We start from the raw sequence: 228 nt of genomic DNA, 5'->3' as shown, positions 1-228 counted from the left end.
CATTTATTTTTATTTAATAACTAAATTTATACGACAGAAAACGACCATACAACCATAGATACATAAAATTATTAGACTGTGCAAACATGGAGACACAGTGGGTGCATTCAGGGCTGCGTTCGAAAATGTCACTTGGGTGCACTCTGTCTCCCATTTTGCGTTCGAAAATATTTGAAGGCCACCCGATGTCATTAGAATGAATCGTTCGAAAATATTTCGAGAGTACCC

This window comes from Trachymyrmex cornetzi, unplaced genomic scaffold, assembly GCF_001594075.2.
Source record: "Trachymyrmex cornetzi isolate Tcor2-1 unplaced genomic scaffold, Tcor1.1 scaffold1337, whole genome shotgun sequence".
NCBI lineage: Eukaryota > Metazoa > Arthropoda > Insecta > Hymenoptera > Formicidae > Trachymyrmex > Trachymyrmex cornetzi.
Note: the sequence above shows the minus strand (reverse complement) of the source record.